The sequence below is a fragment of the Cimex lectularius genome, unplaced genomic scaffold (genome assembly GCF_000648675.2).
Source record: "Cimex lectularius strain Harlan isolate CLEC.00 unplaced genomic scaffold, Clec_2.1 scaffold122, whole genome shotgun sequence".
Classification (NCBI taxonomy): Eukaryota; Metazoa; Arthropoda; class Insecta; order Hemiptera; family Cimicidae; genus Cimex; species Cimex lectularius.
The window spans coordinates 1,301,636-1,323,040 of NW_019392735.1; the positions used below are offsets into that span (position 1 = coordinate 1,301,636).

Consider the following 21,405-nt stretch of genomic DNA (forward strand, 5'->3'; position numbering starts at 1 on the left):
TAATGTGAGAAAGAAGAAATCCTACTCAAGAGAAGGGAACTAAAAACCCTCTATTTACGGAACATGCTTCAGTAAAATATAACTTAGACAGCACGGCTATTAACAGGCAACCTACGTTGTAGTCTAAATCAGACAACAGATCTTATTCTATGCAACGGCTTTGCAATAGCTTGAATAAGGCTATACTATTTACGAATAGTTTCCACGAGCAATGAAGACCTCGATACCATTAAAACGCTGCGGTGAAATCTGTACGTTTTAAAGAAAAACGACAATTCTCCTACAAAATCATTTGAAGAACTCGGGCGCAATGGACAAACGTTAAAGGAGTTGCCAAAGGAGAAAACCCCTACCATTCCAAAGGAGGAATATTAGGAACGAATATAAGGAATGTATACAAAACTCAGATTGAATTACACCTGTTGTAATTTATACGGCATTATTATCGTAGTAATTCCTGTCTTACAGGCGGGCTTAACGTTCAAGTACCCGATAAAGGTTTCGGACATGAAATTATTATATAAATATATATACCTATAATAAATAAATGCAGGTAAAACATCTCGTCACATTAATTAAACACTTTAACATTGTTTCCAACCTCCTTTCCTCTTTTATCTTTTAATCAGATCCAGTACGTAATTCTACTCTAGCTCATAATATCGAATTTCAAAGAGAAATGTACAGAAAATAAACCTTCCGTCCGGATTAACTTTAAATGTACTTCTAAATAAATAGTACAAATTAATCCAAAAAGTACACTTGCGATAAATATGTGCATTTTTATAACGTTGCCGCAGCCATGCAGGATTTAGCCAACGAGATTTTCAGATTTAGTTTCTCCAACCCTCATAATTATATTTTCCATAATGCTTTGTGCATGAAAGGAGGCATGTTTTTTTGTTTTTTTTAAAAAAGCTCAGTTTTTAACACTTTTATATATAACTAATGTAGCGAATGTTGTACAATTATCAGCGAGAAGTGTATAAAACATGTCTATCATTAGTGTACAGTTAGTTACTACATTCTGAATAAATAAGGTTAATATTTATCAGCAAATTTTTTTTTCTAGGGTACATGGTATTAAAAATAAAAAGCATACTATTTGTGTGAAATCAATTTACATCAAATTGGATCGAGAAATGGTATTTATTAAACATAACACATTTTATAGCCGTTATCTGATCTTTATTCTTCTAGGCATTATCACGCGTGATAAATATTTTTATATAACGTCCAACCGTGGAGCACAGTTCAAAAACTTGTAGAATATCGAGTTTCCGATCAGGGATGAAAAGAGTTTCCATTGTTTGCATAGTTCCAATCCCTCTGTTGGCAGAACTGTTCCCAGGCAACCCTTGCCAACCTCTCACAGAGAGACTTGGAGCCAACAAGGGGGAAGACTTAGTTGACTGAAAGTAAACCAAACAATAACCGCATTATGTACGTAGTTGCTATTCTCTCCAATCAAAGAACAAACTTTACCAACTTGGACATTGATTTAATAAAATAATAACAAAACATAACGCAATTTTTATAACATAAAATGTAATATATATNTATCATTGTATATTAAAATGCATAATATAATCCTTTAGGTTTTTTTAACTGTTCCACCAGTTTTTATTTCTAGATATGTAAAAACAGTATAATTAGGACGTGATCTAGACGAGTAGAGACCTACGAAAGGCGAGAAAGTTTCAAACCACATATAGATATTGTTTTCACACATATTGCAAATGTTTGTTATTTTTATTGTTATTACAAATGTGTGGTGATTAGTGACCGTTATTCAATGATTATTCAGAAATCGTAAGATGTGGTATGATGTGATGTAGGTTCCAGAAAAACATTTTCTTTATCGTGCCCACGTTTCGATCTTTCATTAAATTCACTAATTTCGTGGTCCGCTTGACCAATTAAACATTACAATTACAGTACAATTTTTTTCAACTCAACTAAAAACCTTAATTAATTGTTTCGATCATCTTCAGGGCCTGGGATTCACAAACATTGTTTAAATTTAACAAATACATGTAGGATGTGGAAGAAAAGTGAATTTATACAGTGCAAAAAAAAATATTTTATATTCAATCAAAGTATTTCTACTCACCCAGTGTTTGTTTTTTGCGTAAGTGTGCCATTCTTGCGCGTCGTGTTGAGAGTGCTAGTGAGATTTTGCTGTTTTATGTTTATATACGTTGGATTTTGAAGGGGTGGGGAAGGAATTTGGACATTTGGGAAAAATGGAAAGACATTTTTGTATAAGGAGTCGGCGTCTTTGATGTGAAAATAGCCGACGAAGGGAAAAAACGTTGGTAGTAGTTCGGCCAGTTTATCATTTTAGGATTATACAGACGGGGGTAAATAGGACAAGGAAAGATAAATTGTTGAAAAATTAGACTATGTAAAAATGTTTGATGTGTGGAATGTTATGAATGTTTTATATGTTATGTTATACGATTTGAGTGATGTGATGATTTAAGTGTGTTATCGATATTGAATTTGATTAATGATATTGGCGTAGTTGCGACTGAGTTTACATGTGTCTTTTCTATTATTGATGCTGTGTTTATCTCGGTTGATGTCCTTTTCCTATTTATCCTCGTCTATATAATCCTGGAAGGATAATCTGGCCGTACCATTACCAACGTTTTTTCCCCATCGTCGGCTCTTTTCACCTCAAAGAAGCCGACTCCTTATACAAAAATATCTTTCTATACCGATTTCCTTCCCCACCCCTTCAAAATCCGACGTATATAAACATAAAACAGCAATATCTCACTGGCACTGTCAACACGACATGCAAGAATGGCACACTTACGCAGAAAACAAACACTTTGAGTGTATAGAAAAAATGATTGAATATTAGAAAAATATATTTTGCATTGTATAAATTCACTTTTTTCTACATCCTACATGTATTTGTTAAATGTAAACAATGTTTGTAAATCCCAGGCCCTGAAGATGAACTCAATAAAGATCAAAACGTTGGCACGATAAAGAAAATGTTTTTCTGAAACCTACATCACACTAGACCACATCTCACGATTTGTGAATAATCATAGTTATTATAAATGTAAATTGTTAGTTAATGGGGTTTTGTTATTGTTGTATTTATATAAGATGTATTTATGAATTGTTAAGTAGGTAATTTTAATGTAAAGGACAGATGATAGACGAGGGACAGTTTGCTGGTCTGAAAGCTGTCGAGAAATAAAAACTGACAGAACAATTTAAAAAAAATAAATATTCATTATTAAACAAAAGACTACCAACCTCCACGCAGAACATATGACACGGAATATGATTTCTTCATAATTATTACTATACATTATACATTAATGCGTTTTGTTTCAGTTAACAATCCCTTCCAAAAAAAATTTTTGGACTTAAATGCATTTTTTTCTTACACAAAATAATATTCGCGTCATAATCCGTAAGATAAGATAAATAAGAGAGACATTTATTACAATTAGAGAGGCATGTATTGATGAGAGCGAGCTCTTAAGAAAAAGTATGGACGGTAATAAATTCGGTCGAATAAATGAAAAATAGAGAGTGTGAGAGGAGAAATATAAAAGGAAATAAAGTGAGAAAGAGAGAGAGAGAGTGTGTGTGTGTGTGTGTGTGTGTAGAAGAGGGAGGAGTGAGCGAGACAGAGTTTTGTCATCTTAACCTATTATAAAAATACAGACCAAGTTCTCTGAATCGCCCTATTTTAACAGCAGCAAAATTGCTCTTATGGAGCATATGTAAAGATATACCCCGTAAGATCATCCAAACTTAACTTTTTGCTGGTAGATGAAACATAAAAAAAATATCTGAAATACCTTGTAGCAGGACTAGTTGGTTTTTGATTGTACATTATGAATAAGTAGTTTTTAGAAAATCTTTAAAATTTCTTAGTTACCAAGATGCCTTGGAATGGATTTTGTTTATACCCTGCCTAATATTTTTCTTCAAGGAGAGTTCAGTTGTAACTGTTACATTGAAACGCTGATAAATAATGGTAAAGAAGACGTGGTAGAACAACAATTACCATTCGAGTATTGTACATGAGACAATTAAAATTGTTGATACATTATCTGTGTACCAATTAAAAATCTCCGGACAGAGAAAAAGCCCGGCAATTAGGCATCGTCATAAATACCCCAAAACGATCGAAACCAATAGAAAACAGAGGATAAAACAGTAATGAATACAGTATCGTATCGATCCTTTCGAAGGCTCTGATGAAGGTATCAATGACCGTTAATGGAACTCGTTTGAAAGCTGCAAGACTGGATTCAGCGGAGTGCGTCAGTTGGGAAAATCAAATTTCAATTAACGACTCACCAATAATTCAAGAGAGGCGTACAGCCATTATTACGGTTCGAGTGCTGGTCCTGGGCCCCGATACAATATATCACTGGTGTCGTTTTCACTACGGTTGAAAATGAATTCAAATTTCAAAATCCTCAAGTTTTCCTTGCTTTCAATTAACAATTTTACATTTGGTAAAAACGATTTTTCTTCTTACCAGAAGACATGTTGACAGAAGGCTCATTTTCTTCCTCTTTGAAAAAGTGGCGTGAACCCTTAGTATTTATAATTACGATTTGTTTGAAACTAGTTTGCCGTCAACTTGTACATTTAGTGAAACTAATTATTGCTCGGTTTTTCCCTCTAATTGATTAACATGTCGAACTTTACTTTAATGACATCTCCGAAATCGTTCATCTCGAAAGTTTTGAAAGCACTCGTTTCATCGGGTAGGTGTTAAGTTGACAATCCTTTCTAATAGGATGTCTCGCTGTAATATTGTTAATAAAAATATGCTTAATCGGTGTGATGTGTTAAAAATTTTATGAATCTTTCAAAATTTTAAAAGTTAATTTAAAAAAAATTACATATTGTATTTCGTTGAAAAATACAGAAATGTATTGACCCAGATGTTATTTAACATTACATCACTTTTTCTTCATACATGTTTCAACTATTTAATTAAATAATCAACACGTAACTTTTCTCCTGTTCATAGAAACATAAATATTTTCTTAATTTCTGACTCGCTCAAATATGGTAATAAATTGTTTAAATTATGCTTCAGTTAGTCTCATTTGAATGATTAATTCCGTTCGGTTTGAACGATTTATACGTAATAAGCTGTGGATTCACATAAGCGGTACATGGTAAATAATTGTCTTGAGTTTCGACAAAGAAAAGCGGTATAAGAGTTATGCTGTCGTACTTTCTGTTTCCACAGAGAATAAAGATAGTTTTTATACATAAACGGTTTAACTGGTTTTGCTGTAAAAATATCTTTTCTTCTGACAAGGATCCAGGATTGTGTTTTTTAGGTGTTTTAACGTTTTACAGCTTGTCTTAATTAATTAAATGATAATTTTCCTTTTTCACTCCCTCAATTATTTTAATTTTTATTATTTTAATTTATTAATTATTTTTTTAATTCTGGTGCTTTCATCTTCACTCTTGATATTCCATACAGGTTGGAAACATTGATATTCCTTGATAAATTCTTAAACTTTTTTTGGCTTTAGCTTATAAGGTTTCGAATCCCTCAAAGCTCATGTAATTTTCACGATAATAAAGTGCACGAAGTACTGTAAAGCGGCTTTCCGTTGTCTGCGACAAGCAACGTAAATTGAATGTTATGCTCCCATATGTGGCCGGCATTATTTATTAAATATAGTTGAAAAAAATATATCTTGCATTGTATAAATTCAATTTTTTCCACATCCTACATGTATTTGTTAAATGTAAACAATGTTTGTAAATCCCAGGCCCTGGAGATGATCTCAATAAAGGTCAAAACGTTGGCACCATAAAGAAAATGTTTTTCTGAAAACTACATCACACCAGACCGCATCTCACGATTTCTGAATAATTAAATATAGTTCATAGCAAATTATTTATAGTTAGAATTATTCTATCCAGAGTCCCCAATGATAACATTGCTAACTTCTTTAATTTTGGTTCGGTTGCATCGGGTTTTATTTCAAAGGGTTGTCATAGCGTTTAGTTTATTGCAGTATTATCTATTTCAATAATATTTTTATTATTGTGTTTTCAAACTAAAAAATGAACCGTTAATCCATAATCGGTGCCACTCTTTTTCATTAGCAATTCTTCAAACATGTTTTCGTTCAGACATTTTAGTCCAAATCTTTAAGATCGTAGTTTCTGATCGATAATTATGTTCTTGTCTACAATTTTCGCATTCGTAGTAATGCATTTCTTTGCGATTTTACGGATAAAATAACACCGACTGTATACGCTGGCACATTTTATAAAAAAAAATCTATATACTGACATATCAATCATAGTTAATTAAAGAGATTTTATTTATTATATACTTCTATTAATGTTTGAGTGGATAAACGTGTATTTGTCATATTGTTATACAAAATATTTATTCTTCTTCGCTAATGATTTCAATATATTAGTCACATAGATTTAAATTTTAGAATATTATTTACGATAGACGGCGTATTGCAATTGTTTATAGACTTTGTTCTTTGATCAAATTTTTTTGTATTAATTTTTTTTAGAATACTATTTAAAACATCGTAATTTGAACGGTAACGATCGGTGGGGTTTGCCTGTCTTCTCTGAGTTGGTCTGTCAGACGGGATTCGGCATTCACTTCAGTGTCAGGGCTGTCTATTTTATCAGGTCGTGAGTGGTTGGGTACGTGCTTTGCGTGTCTTTGTGCGTAGATTAACAATGTTTTTATTTTTCTGGTCGGCCTTTAAGCTCTTCAAATTTTTTATTTTTTTATTTGTATACAAACTGATCAAGAATGAGTACGGATATTGCCAATTATGTAGTATTTATTTTCTCTAGCATTTTTATTTTTTTAATTTTTATTTAAATTGCGTTAAAACTTATTAGAAATTACTATGTTTTTTCTAAAGGAAAGTTTAATTAAGGGATTTTGATAAAAAATAAATGTTTTAATTCTATAATTTTTATTGGACACAACAATTTGCAATTGTATTGTTTTGTTATTTTAAACAATAAATACTGCATATAATGTCCACTGTTAGCTAAAACCCCTGTACACTTGTTAGGCGTGGGCTTAATAAGGTTGACACTAATTTCATAAGGAATTTCACTCCATAAATGTTGTAACTTCCCACAAAAGATTACGTTTATGTTGATAAAGTTCGTTTTGCCTAATGTACTGGACTTTAGAAAACAACTGCAATGTACCAATAGATGCGACACACGAATACGTCGAACTTTCTATGGGGTACGAGTCTACCCAGGCATTTAACCTCCGGGTCTTGGTCGCCCACCCTGCATAATATTATGTTGATAAAAACCTTGCCAAAATATCTTGTACGTCATTTCGGATTTGGCGGGCGCTGTGGAAAGTATTCTATCTTGCAGCAATGACAATACCTTCTGCCCTCTCTTACCGTCATAATGCGCTGAGAACCACTACTATCCTCCTATTGGAACTTCCAGCAGCTCGGAATCGGGCTAAAGTCCGGAAGACAACGTTCTGGGAAATATCAATTGCTTCTACGATATCTAATTGCCGTTTACTTCGATGCCTCAATCTCACAACAATATTGCGAACTTCTTGTTCAAGATGGTGGCTTTCCATGGATAAAGAGAATACAACTGGATTGAACTAAGGAAAAGAAATGAAAAGGTGTTTGTTTACAAAATAAGTAATCTTTATGTTTACTATACTTAAGTAAATCCGTTATTAAAAATGAGGGTGAACGTTTGGTTGCTTTTAGTTTGTATTTTCTATTTTGTTTTATCCAACTAACAAGAATATATCGGTTAATTTAATTAAAATGTATAGAGTAATAAATTATAAATATCCCTATTCATTTTGAGCAGTTTAGTTTTGATTGGTCCTCAGATATGAGCTGGGTTAATCATTGATATTTAAAATTCAAATAATTACTACAGTTGTTTTTATAGTTAATTTATAGTGATAGAGTTTTTTAATGATTTATGGTATTTACGAGTAAAACGCATTTTCCTTTAAAAATGTGGTTTTGTAAAACTTATACTAGTATTATTCAGGTTCGACTTTTTTTCATTTTAGTAGGGATTTAAATTGAGTTGTTGAAAACCGAATGAACCGTTTGAAAAAAATTAGTTTTCCCCATCCAAAACACGTGATGAGATTATAGAGTTAAATTGATGACCAGGGATTTTTTCGTTTTTCCTTCTCTCAGTTGCACAGCATGGAAAGCTCCATCCCATTCGGGAAGTGAACGATTTTCAACAATTGGCAAAAATTGTTTTACGAGCAGACGTTTTAACTGAGGGCAAAAACATTTATTTTTATCTCCACCCTTTAATGACGAACCTGGTAAATGGAACAAATAAAATGAAGAATTACGAGTATAACTCAGATAGGAGGGGCTGTGTTGGTGGCAGTGGACAATTAATAACAGGGCTAGGGTTGTGTTGTAACCACCGTCCTCCCTTGTCCACTCGCCCTCCTATGAATTACATCTCAACATGCTCAAGCACTGTGTCCTGTTCCTTCAAGCACGCTAAAGGATGCTTTAAACATGGCGTTTTCCTCTATCTGTCAACCGCTGCTTCATACATGCCATCGGTAATGAGCTTGAAACTGTTTTAAAAACTGCTATTAGAAAATCTTACCAAAAATCTGTTATTTCAAACTTGATAATGTGCAATCTATATAATTTATTTTGTCTTATGTTTTCTAAATTGGAACGGTACTTGTACTGGTTAATTTTTATGTTGGGCGGGAGAAAGCCTGATAGAATTATCATTTCGATTCAATTCTTGTGGCGACAGTGGGCATGCGGGTATTGAACACACGACTCCAAGGTCTAAGAGATGAGACCAGTAACCTCTCGGCTACCGCGGTCCCAATCTATATAATTTGTTTTTATATTGACAATCCTCATTTTATCTCATTAGGAATTTTATATATTTATTTTTTAATATATAAATATTCATGAATAACGCTTTTATTTAAGTTTAGGACAATAATTTTCATCCGATTTCATTATAAATGTTTTAATAACCATTGCATATGATTATCACATGCAAACTTAAAGAAAAATGTATGGTGTTTAGTGACTGTTAGTTAATGATTATATGGACATCGTGAGATGCAGTCTGGTGTGACGTAGGTTTTAGAAAAACATTTTCTTTACCGTTCCATCGTTTCGAACTTTATTGAGGTCATCTTCAGGGCCTGGGATTTATAAACATTGTTTAAATTTAACAAAAACATGTAGGATGTGAAAAAATTAATTTATTCAATGCTACGAATTTTAGGCTCAATCAAATCAGACCCTACCCCTTCTCTCGTCAAACAGACAAACAAAATTCTTCAAGAAATTCTTAAACCAAAAGAAATTGACATATACAACTAATGACTTCAAAACAATTCTCCAATGCCCCCGAAACTATACGGATCTATTATAACACCTTCTAAGACCAATAATTTCATTTGTAAATTCCTTACATACAACATGACAAAATACCTAATTAATATACTCAACAACACAGATAACTCACATCACGTAAAGCATTCATTTCATTAGCAAAATTAATAATATTCACATCTTCTCACACTACTCTCTCATATCCCTAGATGTTTCATCATTGTTCACCAACATTCCATTCGACACAACACTTAACATTATTAAAGATAAATGGCCTAACATAACACCACACACAAGTCTATCAAAGAACACGTTCATATTCAGAAATTTGAAATTAAAAAAGGTAAAATTGAACATGGTGATAAATGCGTTAATAATATAACAGATTTTGATCTACCTTCCATTTTAAATATGTACATAAATAATATCAAACATCCAAATAATTAAACTAATTATTTTAATTGTTATTATTTTTATAGTAATTTAATAATATTAAGTATTTACTAGTATAATATTTATTTGTGTTATAATTTCCGCGTTTCGCACGTTCAAATTGAGCGCGATTAAAAAAATCNGACCATGCTCTTTAACGCTAGCCGTCGGACACAACAACATACAAGCTATACACGGTGAAAGTGACAGACAGTTCTTCGTTGAAGATGGCGAAATGCTGAAATTGGCCCAATGCGAGTTCAACATGTATAGGTAATAGTGGCAGCGTGAGGATAGCTTTCATAGCGGATGTCTCAATCTTTCAACTACACGTTAAGTGACGCTGACAGGGGGAAAACCGTTTTAATATACGGTATATATGTTGAACATGCCGGAATTTGGACCCACATCCGCTAGCGTGGCAAATACGAATGGACAACTTATTGATTAATTATTATTATCATCTGATAAGACAAGAAAACACCAAAGAAAAGACAGATATCATTTTGGTATACAAGGGACAAACAAATTGAATAAACTGTATGGTTCGAACCATTACCAACGTTTTTATCATCTTCGGCTCCTTTCACCTCAAAGAAACCGACTCCTTATATATAACTGTCTTTCTTTACCAACTTCCTTCCCCACCCCTTCCAAAATCCAACGTATATAAACATAAAACATCATTATTTCAATGGCACTCTCAACATATCACAATTACGCAGAAAACAAACACTTTGAGTGTGTTGTTTTTACATACATTGATTGAATATAAAAAATATTTTTTGCATTGTATAAATTCACAAGTGTTTTTCCACATCCTACATGTAAATGTTAAATTTAAACAATGTTTGTAAATTCCAGGCCCTGAAGATCATCTCAATAAACATCGAAACGTTGGCACGACAAAGAAAATGTTTTTCTAAAACCTACCGCATCTCACGATCTCCGAATAATCATCGACTAACGGTCACCAATCACCACACATTAATGTTTATTTTTTAAATTTTCTTTTAACTTACTAATTATTTTATTACTGTAAAAAACGTTATTGACTACTTTGAAAAAGAAATAAACATGAATAATCAGTCATAATTTTTTATTTATTTTATTTATATGTGTCTATTTTGCCAAAAGACTTTTAGTTATTTCCTGACTATTATCTGGTGATTTGTAGTCGAGCAAACTTTATTTTCGTTCTAAATCTTGTTGAAAGTGTGTACCTGAAAGACATGAAAATAATCGTTAAAAATATTTTATTTAAATAGCCCATAACTCATTATGGTACTAAATGTTAGTGACCCCGTTAGTAAAATTTTATGTTTTAATTGTAAACTTAGAAGTTCAAAAATTTGTTAGAAATTATGTGCGTTAACGGAGGTCATGAGAACACACTGGGCGTCCGGTGTTTTAAAAAATAAAGCGCAATTTTTGTAAGTAATTTGGTTCGAATCAAGTCTGCTCGAAACTACCACCTTTGTAGTGTAAGTCGCAACTTATGTCAACACTTTAGCTGTTGACGTCATGGACCAAATACCAACTGAAATATGCAAAATAAAACATTGAAAAAAAATCTTGAACACTTACTGCACAACCCTTTCCTGTCTCGGATTTCTGAGATATCAACTTTTTCACAACCTGTTCCATATGTGTAAGAAAATTTGCGTGGTTTATTTCCTCTGAAAAGTACAACAGTATTACTCATGTGCGAATAGTGTAACGATTACAGCTCTCTTAGTACTTACCCTGGAGCATAGTTGCAGACATAATATTTTATGAAATATTCGCTTTGGTTGCTTTGCTTGAACCTATTCTTTTGTCGGTTTTCCTACAATCTTCCCTTCGTTAAGGTCTGTTACAGTTTTCTTCGAATTAAACCGACTTTTCGTCAACTTGTTATTTGTTTACACATTTTTTTATCCTTCCCCGGAAAATCAATATAATATTTTGCTCGATATTGTCAAATATTCAATTTTATGCGATGTACATCAAATATGCAATTTTATGCGATGCTATCAATTATGCAATTTTATGCGATGTTCATGAAATACGCAGAAATACTCTATAAAATTCCTTCCGGCTTCCTTGATACATGATTCGGATAATTAATTTCCTCGGTCGTATGTGGTGGAATATGCACCTGCAATACCACGTATGTGGTACCTAAAACCCAAATTTGCAACTGCATAAAAACCCGGTCTCTAGAAATAAGGTTTAAAACTGCTTGAAGTAAAGACTTTTTGTTTTTAAAAACTGGTTGAATTTACAGGAATATATATTGGAGTTATTTAAACTCAAATTCCGAATGACATTACGACCAAACTATTATCGTGATTTTTTTTCTGTCGAGTCATTTTATTTCATGCTTGTTTAATTATATGGAATCTAATTTATTGGACGCTTACTTGAGTGAAATGTCTGACATCTTCTGTCGTCGCCCCCTTGTATTTTAAGCCTTCTTTGTACCATTCGTCAATTTGTTCTTTGAACTTCATAGTACCCTTAGAACTACTTTCTCTGTTTGTGGTAATAGTCTGCCATATTATTTGTCCTACATCCTTAAAACCATCTAGAATGAAGAAGACAGTTGAACAGAAGTTTCAAAAGAGAAGACATAACTTACTAATTTTCCGGAATTCTTTCGAGTCGTGCCCATAGACACAGGAACTCGCAAGAGTTTGGGCCTTGGCTGCTAACTGTTTTCCCAGTACTGAAAAATCGATTAATAATTACCTAAGATTTTTTTCGACAATGGATTTTACCAATTTTCGCATATTCTCTGTTGGTACAGTGTAGCCGACCCTCTGCCTTGTTGTGCCAATCTACAATATCTTTCTTTTCTTTGCATCTGAATTTGGGGGCGCCTAGGCGATTGTTTAATTGCATTCAGAATTTTAAGAAAAAATCGATCGGATTTTTATAACGGCAAAAAAAGGTAGAGAATGGTCCATACTTACTTATAAGAGTTGTATCTTTGCAGGCCCAAATAATATTCATGAGAGAAAGAAAAATTAGACAAGTAACAAGTTTTTCCATCTTGACCAAATTGTGTAACTTGACGATTTTAAAGTATAGAACTAATGAATTGTTTCCAGTCCGACAGACGTAAGTTGAAGTTTGTATTTTCTGGCTGACAAATTGAAATATTTTTGATACTATAAAACCATTTTCAATAACAAAGTATTTTATTTCTGACAGAATGCTTAAAACAACAAAGAATATTTTGGTTAATTAAACTTTATATTTACCATGCAATGTTAGGTAGAGTTGTGATTTTAAAAAAATTATTTTTGAAAATTATATTTGTGCACTGAGGGTTGCAAGACTTAAACAGAAAAGCATAGACTTTATTTCTGATGTTATTAAATTAATGCATTTAGTGAAAAATATCGTGTAAATTCAACACGTAAACATCCATTTGTTTTTCTTAATTTCATTATTCCAAATTCATACACAGTATTAATCTGAAATTAATTTTTCAATGTTAAATTAATGGTACGTATAATTACAGAACCGTTCGATTGTCTTAGCTGAGTTTGTAGTAACATAGAACAATATAAGTTGAAAAATGGTTTATCTATCGATCCTTTCACAGACATAACACAAATTAAAATAAAAACATAAAGAACATAAAAATGTGTATGTTATAAACGGTATTCACCCTAAGCAATATATCGCTTACAGGGAACTGTTCGTTATATCTGTACATTTCATCCAAATGATAGGCATGTACGTTTATAGCAGGGCAGTTTTCATAATATAAGCACATAATTACATAATTTATCTAGGCTTATGAGGAAGTACTACATACTAACCTTCTAAAGTTCTTTATTTACATAAATGTTTTTAAAATATTTATACATATGTATGTACAATGTGAATGGAGTTATTTGACTACTGTATCATTGTAATATGTAATCTGTTATCTTTTTTTGATTCTTTCAACTTTACGACACTTATAAGAGGCACTTATTAAATTGTTTGATTCTTTTCTCTTTATTTTCCACAATTCCCAATATTCTGGAACGAGACGTCCCCATTTCATTTGGGAGTGATCGCACAATCTCCCGATTCGATCCGAAAAATTATCGTGAATTTTTCCTCAACACAAGAGACTAAAGTAGTAGTTTTTAGAGGTTATTTAGAAATTTTTGAAAGACATTGCTTTTGTGCGCTGTCCGCTATAACCGATAGTTATAAACTGTTCCCTATGTTTGTGAATTATGTCATTTCACGGGAGGGGAGATTTTGTAATAACGTTCCTTAAAACTACTGTACAGAGTATTTCAATGTCTGTTCACCCCTCTAAATTCTTGCTAACTTTTGATCCGATTTATCTGGGATTTTTTTAAATTGTTTGTCATGGAGTTGAGTTTATTAGAGTAATGATGGATTCATCGATAACTTGTTTTCTTTTGTGTTTTAACACCAAAACGTTTTATTGTTATTCACTATTATTATCAAGCATCTCGGTGACCATTAGATTGGTACTATATCACATGTTAAACTAGACGTGTTCCATTCATATTTCTTTTCATTATTTTTTTCGCTATGTTTCCATCCCTAACCATCAAATATATTTTCAACTCTTCTCAGATGGGTACATTACGGATCCCGTCCTTCACGGTTCATTGACTCTCCGTAGAATTCCATTTATGTTTTTTGGATTATTTGCTCCTCAACTGCGTTAGCGTCACAGAATCGTCATCATATCTTCACTCTGGTTGCCATCTTTTTCGCATGGCAACTTTTCGTAATTTTTTTCCAAGAGTGATGCCACCTTTAGAACCGTCTAATTTTGCGGCCACGTAACTGACCCGTTTATGGCACAGCTGGTACCCAGGTCGATAAAGTCTAGCATGATACATGCTCCACAGTTGTATGTTATTAACGACAGTTTTTTTTTTATCACACTCCGTACTTACCATTAAAAGTCATTAGTTTGGTATTGACGGAGAAGATTTTCAAGACATATCCTTGCATATCAGGTGAACGGCGCACGCTGCTGATCGTGTGATTTCTAAACACCATTATCGTCCGCAATTGAAAGTGGGTTCACTTTGATGTAGCTTTGAATGTATGCCAGGAGTCAGTTTACACTGTCGACGGACATATCGTCAATATGATATAAAAAAGAACAGGCGATATTCAACATCCTTGTCGGACACCTTCATTAATTTCTATTTGTCCAGTCAATTTCTTCACAGTATTGATGAAGATTTCTGTCTTATGATATATATTCTTTATCANAATCAACATCCTTGTCGGACACCTTCATTAATTTCTATTTGTCCAGTCAATTTCTTCACAGTATTGATGAAGATTTCTGTCTTATCATATATATTCTTTATCACCTCTACGCTCCATGATCTTCTGTTCATTCTGTCAAAAACTATCTCATCTCTTACATACTTCTCTCTACTGTTTTATTCCTTTACTAGAAATTCAACTGAGCCATCTAAAATGTACACTATGCATGTAACTTATACCCAAATTACCTTCCTCGTCATCGTGATTTAAAGATCTTTGCTATCGATCGATCAAGAATTTTTAATTAAAAATTGACACGTTTTAAAATTTTGCACATACCAAATTTTGCCACATTACAAATAAATGCATCAGTCTCAACCAAATACTAGCTAGAGATAATCTGTTCCAGTTCCTAAAAGTCAAGCCCTTATCAGATTTGCCATGTTTCGCCGCAACGAGCTCCAAAGAATAGTCAAGCTTCCTCCAGGCCAACCTATTGAGTATATCTCACATGCATAAAGTTCTGGGGCTGTAAGCGCCGAGTCAGAGTATAGCTTGAGATAGCTAAGAATTTGATTTGCCTTTCTTCGAAACTTACTTCACTTGGCTCAGCTCCGGTTGTATCCGGTTGTAAAGTGTTTTATTGCTCAATTTATTTCGCATGCTAATCTTACATGTCATATAATATATGATTTATACAACGACATTTCACGACTTCTTTCTTTATTATGCAATTTTTTTATTTGTTTGTTCATCTACGTCGTTTTTTATTAATGCGAAAACTTTATCGACCTTTCGGACTTTTATCTATTTCGTCTCCTTGTCATTATAAGTAAGTCAAAGGTACAAGAATACACTTAATGGCTTACGAAATACTGTTAGTATAATAAGAAAAAATTATATTATTGTACAACTGATGATTTTGTATGAATATATAATAGTAAATAGTAATAAATATAATGGTGATATTAAATATGTATCTAAGAGTGTTTCATTGTCCCTTTGCTTGTTCCGGAGCTTCATTTAGTTTATTATAAGAGGTGGGTGGTTGTTTATTAGGCAATATAAAAATATGTTTTGTTGTTTTTGCGAATCGTGTTGTTACAGTTTATGGTTTATGATTATTCAGAAATCGGGAGATGCGGTCTGGTGTGATGTAGGTTTCGGAATATTGACAATCTAACAAAATTTCAAATTGTTTCACTATTGATAACGTGTGGTGATTACGGTGTTTGTAAATCTCAAGCCTTGAAGATGATCTCAATTAAGATCGAAACGTTTGCATGATAAAGAAAAAGTTTTCCTAAAACTTACATCACACCAGACCGCACCTCACGATCTCCAAATAATTTTATGTATATTCGGGAGGCATCGGCGTATAGGTGGTAGTTACAGGACTGGATGGAGTCGGGCAGGTCTTAATATAAAGGAAGAAAAGGATAGGAGAAGTTATATTCAAGGAGAAAAATACATCTACTGTACCCTTAGTTTTCATTTTCTTAGAACAAAAGTTGAAAAATGGCAAAAGGAGGGAAAACTCGTAAGGTGGGGTTGAGATGGGGAGTTGATGTCCGAGTGGATCGAGGTCACGATAGCTCAGGTGGTAGAGCAGCGGCGTATCTAGCCGAAGGTCGTGGGTTCGAATCCCTCTCGTGCCATTAACTTTTTTTCATCTCAACTAAAAACCTTAATTATTTGTTTAGAACAAAAGGTTTTCGATGAAGATTAAAAAATTGATATTTTTGCAATTTTAATTTCTTATATAAAGAAATGTTTTTATTTTCTGACAATTATTAATATTTTTGTTATAAAATTGGTAGATAAACAGTAAACAAATCTGAGCTGATATATCAGGCTTGTAGCTAGTAATTTTAATGTTTTTTAATTGTTGTTTTTAATTTCAACAATTTATAGAGAATTTATAAGTATAAAAAAATAAATATAATTAATATTATAATATTTAGTTACCGTTATTACTGATTATTTAACGATCGTGAGATGCGATCTGGTGTAATTTAGGTTAGGAAAACATTTGTTTTATCGTGCCAACGTTTTGATGTTTATTGAGATCATTTTAAGGGCGTTGTTTTGCCTGCATTTCACCGAAAAGTGTTTATTTTCATTGATAGTGATGTCATTTAGAAACCTTTTTGATTGTTCTCCAAATGTAATTAGTATCTGCTCATAGAATCCAAATTATTCTTCGTTCTTCTTGAATTGTGTAATATTTAATGAGTTATATTATCTTGAAGATGATTCCAATAAAGATCGAAACGTTGGCAAGAGAAAGATAATGTTTTTGTAACCTACATCACACCAGACGCTCACGATCTTCAAATAATAAAAAATAAAATATTGTTATTCGTTTGTGAAAATTCCACGTCAGTCTACATTCTAGGAACTGTACTAAGTATCCGACTTAATCGAAAGTCGGTGAAGCCATGGTGTTTTTTTCGATGATGGAACCTGCGGATATTTTTATGTATTCAGTCTTGTACTCAACATTTTGCACCAGTCTTTTAAAGGCTCAAACATTTTCTTGCATGTTGGTGGTGGTTGGAGTGGATTTGGGTTAGGTGACAAAATTGCAGTATCACACGCACAGTTAATAATGTACTTTGTATAACACATTGGAATTTTTACCATCATTTTCAATAAAATGGTTCCTTATGCTTAACATTCCATCTGACATTTCACAAAATAAATACATAGATTTCTTACTGAATCAAGAAAGTGAATTCGTTCAAATAGTTTACAATAAAATTACTGAAAATTTGGAATTTAATATTTTACAACTAAAGTCTAAGAAATGGATAAATATATATATGGGTAATTCACAAATTGATTATCGTCTTAGTCTTACAGTACTCGGACCTTCACGCAAAAACTATTTTGATTAAAAACAGTTAATAATTAGTAATATTATTGTTTAAGTATAAGATGTGGCTTTGAGACAGACATCATGACAATTAGCAGCTCATATTTAATTTCTCCAGTGTGAAACTCAAAAGGTGGTAGAGTTGAACCCAGACCTTCTGTCTACTACTGTTTGGACGAAGCAATATAAATTTTATTCGGGTTTATACCCACACCACACTTCAATTCATACCACGTATTCCTTTATTAACTAGATTCCACGGCTCCGACCATATTATTAAACTTTTCGTCAATCGTACACTATTTTGATTAAATAACTTCGTCTCAATTTTAGATCTAAATTTTTCATAAGCAATAAGCTACTAGTAATTGTATACAATTAATTGTAATATATATTGTAGCCGGTGAAAGGAAGAAGAAGGAGAGAGGAGAAAAAGTGAGATATATGGATTATACATTGATTTTTTCATTTACTTGATAAAAGATTTATTTACTTTTTGTTAAAGACGGTTCTTACTCACAGGATTTCTTGATCTGTTAAAAAAATGAAAAACCAAATGTATGAGTAAGAACCATCCTTTACAAAATCCTTTCTCACCCCCACCTTCACATTATTCCTATAAAAATTTATTTAGTTTGTTTTCGTTCAACGTACATGGAAACAGTACTGGTTGATGATTTATTTAAGCTCAAAATCTGCACATGCTTATACATATTTACACACATGTACAAAGATGAACCTATCACTTCCCTCAGTTCACCGGCAATGCCAGCTTTTTCCTTTACAATGAATTACGGTAGGCCACGAGAATAACCCACCTGAAATGTGGCAGTCCCGGATAAAACTTAGGTCGTGTTCGTCCAGTAGCTGAGGTTGGGCGCGAGTGGCTATCAACAGCTAAGTCATTTCAGCACCTAACGCAATCCAGACCCATTCACACTCTCACTCACTTATAAATACATTCTTTCCTACTTACATTCACTCAGTTAGGGTGGTGGAGTACTCGACATTCCTCCATCACACTCCACAAATATTATATAAATAACATAATTCAGGGTTGATGGTGTACTCTATATTCCGCCATCGATCCTCTCACAATGCACATTCACGCTAATAAATACATTCATTCTCAAAACAGTAGGGACACACAAACTGTCATTACTGTGTTTCCTCCAAGAACAGGGAACGCACATACTAGCTGGCTTGCTCCAGCACAATTCTCATGTCGGGTGGCTTTCCTCTCTATATGGAGCCAAGTGGTAGCACCCTTCAATTCATTTCAAAAGTAAGAGACCGTGTGTCAACCTCGGATGGTAGAAACACTATCTGTTGTTATTAATGTTTTCGATTAATCCTTCCTTTGTACTAATTTTATGTTTTAAATATTTACTCCGCGAAGAGATTAATTATGGATTTTAAGCATTTTGTCAAATGTTATAAATTTCGCTCTGAGTATTGAACAAATTTAAATACTGTGCATTTTCAAACAAATCCAATTGGAGTTCCGTCAGCTAAATGCTCGTAGAGTGAGGTCATGAAAAGGCTTTCCAATTCACTTTTCCCAATTGTTTAGATATTTGTTATTAACATTAAAAATGTATTAAAAGAATCTCATCGCAGGTGTTGTTTACATTTTAAATTTATTTAGCAAAGAAATAAACATAATAAAAAAATGACAAACATTTGAAATCACGGTGGCTTAAACGTGACAGGTTTTTTTAATAATAAAAACTAATTTATTTAGAAATGCTAAAGTTGTTAAAAACAATCTTATATTTATCCTAATATAAGCTATAACAGACAGAATATTAAAAAAGCAAAACAACAAACATTTAAAAATAAATTCAAGGGATACCTGTCAAACAATAGGGCGTAACGTCCAAATCCGTTAGATGTCGTGAACGAGAAGTAAAAAAAATGTACAACACATTTTACGAATTAGTCTGAAATAAAATACCAAGTGGTATGCTGGTAGTCGAACCCAGAACAACTAGCTTAGGAAATTCGAAGTTTTTTGTATTTAAATGCTTTGTGTGTGCTAATGTATGTATTGGAGTGAACGTTTAGAGTCATTAGCGACCCGCTGTCTTAAGTTATGGTATACTTTATGTACAAGGAATATTAGAGAATTCCACCATTCTAAGAAAACATGTATGTAATGATACACTGCTGTCAGTACCTTTAGTAGAGACCGTCGGTCACTTCCTCACTGAAGGTGGCGCAATGCGGAAACGCGTTTCAGTAGTTCAACAAACCCGCGTGTGAAGACGGCCCAATACGTGACACAATTCAGTTCAGCAAGACGATCATTAATTACACTGTAACCACAATTCGTAATCTCAGCGTTTATCTCACTGTAATCTTGACATAATCTAAACGGACCAGGACATATTCGCTAGGCTGAAATTTAAACTAAATTAATTGACATTAGAAAACAAACATTTTATTTAATGGATCATTATATGACCCATCTCGACTATCGGGCTAGTCGATCAGCTTGGGTTCTACCAAGCATGCTTACCTAAACACAATAAAATATTTATTAACTTTGATTTCAGTTCGTCAAAGGAACGACTAGTGCCGATAAAAAAGTTTCACAGTTGGCTTACAGTCTTTTAACTCTGCCCTATTCTTACAAATACCAATTACTGACCAATTGAAGTTAATGTCAATTCAAACATCCTAAATTGTTTCTTCCGCAAGACTCCGGTTAAAAGACCAAGCTCAAAAGCGTATGCCCAATCATCGGGAAATTTATATGACAGATATTTCGTTTGTCCCAAAAGGTTAGAAAGGCATAATTTTTTATTCAGCCTTTAAAAAATAGGTCATCTTGGAGCGGATGTTCCTTTTTGTAGCGAATGAAGGCATTTCTCTGGAGATTGCAAGGAAGCAGGAGGTTGATCGAGTGTACGTCGCGGAATTGAGCTGTCGCAATTCTGAGACTAATAGCAGTCCAGCAAAGTTGAGGTCGATATCAATTACCCCGGATTGTGTCCAATTCTCATTTCATTAAACATAATGTCACCTCTATAACAGAGTCATGTCCATATCTATCATGTCACCGCTACTTGTATAAAAACATTTCCTAAACGTGATACTATCTAATTGTTGATAACCGAAGTAAATAAAAATTTAAAGACATATTGCAAAACTAACAAAACTATCTTTGGAAAATTGTCTAGTTCACAAAAGAAAAAGTTTATGTTAAAAGAATTACAATTCATTTAATTGAAAGAATACGTACGGGAAAAGACTAATTAGAAAAAAGTCAGTGACAAATACAATTGGGAACGGTGCAGAATGAGGTTACTTTCTAATTAAAATGAGTAGAAAATTAAGTTGCTTAATTAAAAAAATAAAATAACTAAAAATAAATAAACTTAAGATTAATAGCTTTCAATCGCTACACATATTTTTATATTGGAGTAATGTTTTTAACTT

At 32.9% G+C, this 21,405-nt stretch overlaps 1 long non-coding RNA gene across 1 annotated transcript; it reads right to left on the reverse strand.

Annotated features, from left to right (window-relative positions):
* Nucleotides 1–1,132: 1,132 nt before the first annotated feature.
* On the reverse strand, nucleotides 1,133–4,854 carry LOC106660928. The gene is made up of 3 exons (XR_001339610.2): nucleotides 4,523–4,854; nucleotides 4,339–4,426; nucleotides 1,133–1,412 (listed from the first exon to the last, which is right to left on the reverse strand). It is a non-coding gene; the product is annotated as an uncharacterized LOC106660928 (long non-coding RNA).
* Nucleotides 4,855–21,405: the final 16,551 nt, after the last annotated feature.